The sequence below is a fragment of the Etheostoma spectabile genome, unplaced genomic scaffold, assembly GCF_008692095.1.
Source record: "Etheostoma spectabile isolate EspeVRDwgs_2016 unplaced genomic scaffold, UIUC_Espe_1.0 scaffold317, whole genome shotgun sequence".
Lineage (NCBI taxonomy): Eukaryota > Metazoa > Chordata > Actinopteri > Perciformes > Percidae > Etheostoma > Etheostoma spectabile.
This window is the reverse complement of record NW_022605584.1, coordinates 418,086-419,177: the sequence shown is the minus strand read 5'-3', so window position 1 is coordinate 419,177 and position 1,092 is coordinate 418,086. Positions and strand designations below refer to the sequence as shown.

General features: G+C 41.3%; 1 protein-coding gene and 1 pseudogene across 1 annotated transcript in view; both read left to right on the top strand.

Annotated features, from left to right (window-relative positions):
* Positions 1–1,092, top strand: part of LOC116686153 (cytidine monophosphate-N-acetylneuraminic acid hydroxylase-like) — a 13,302-nt pseudogene that overhangs the window by 9,454 nt on the left and 2,756 nt on the right.
* LOC116686164 (NXPE family member 3) overlaps positions 565–1,092 on the top strand; it is a 57,362-nt gene continuing 56,834 nt past the window's right edge. Inside the window, exon 1 of the mRNA XM_032511131.1 lies at positions 565–615. The gene's annotated coding sequence lies outside the window, so the exon portion shown is untranslated. The remainder of the gene's footprint in view (positions 616–1,092) is intronic.

Sequence of the window (1,092 nt, the reverse complement as noted above, 5' to 3'; positions counted from 1 at the left end):
TCTATGGAAATAATCTTTTGAGTTTATTTTTTGTAAAACCTGACAAAACCTGCGTTGAAAATGGAACATAAAAATTGAGTTTACCATTGTCCTGGAGTAATGTAATTTGATTGGCCGCTAGACGTAGTATAAAAGAAATAGTACCCTGCGAAACAGCCAGAAGCCACTGGACTTTGGAGCCACACGGTCTTTTAAACCTACACGGAATTACAGTTTATTTATGAGAAAAGTAAAGTTTTTTGTATTTTATGTTTTTGAAATCCTTTAAGTAAACAATCGAACGAAGAACTCTGGAGTCAAGACTTTTATTCACTGACGTTTTGTGTTGAGTACCAAAGCTAGTGAGTCAGCTTGTCGCACTCACAAGGTCCTTCAAGGACAACATGAGGACAACATAAGGATTAAGAAGACGAGGCGTCAACCAGATGAAATCCTCTTGTCTGTTGCAACTGTGACGAGGATTCGTTCGTTCGACTCCACTGCCCTAACACAAATGATTAACACGTAATAAACGTGAATAACCTGAAAGACAAACAGAGAGAACCCACTGACGGGTGGACTGCAGCGGCACACCTAGACCTGATCAAGGTGTTGGCCAGAGGAGTCTCTGCTGAGGTAAGTGAATAAAGCTTAAAGTATATTTAAAGTTTCCTTTTCTAGACATCATGAAAACGAAATGTTGCCACTAACATTTCTAATTTACATGTGCAGAGATGGGAAGTAACACAGTACAAATACTTTGTTACTGTACTCCAGTAGATTTTTCAGATATTTTTACTTTGCTTTACTATTTACCTTTTTTTTGGTGACTTTTTACTTCTGCTCCTTACATTTTAACACAAATATCGGCACTCTCTACTCCTTTTTATTTTGCAAAATTGGCTCGTTACTTTAGTTTTGTACAAGAGGTTGTTATGTCGGAGTAGCGCGGACACGCGCCTCACACCGCGAGCGGGTGCGCGCGCGCCACACGGAGAAAAAAGTGAGAGAAATGAAAAAGAGTCTAGCTTAGGGTGACCAGACGTCCCCGGTAACCGGGGACAGTCCCCGATTTTGGCGACCTGTCCCCGGCTGGATCTGTCCCCGGAAATG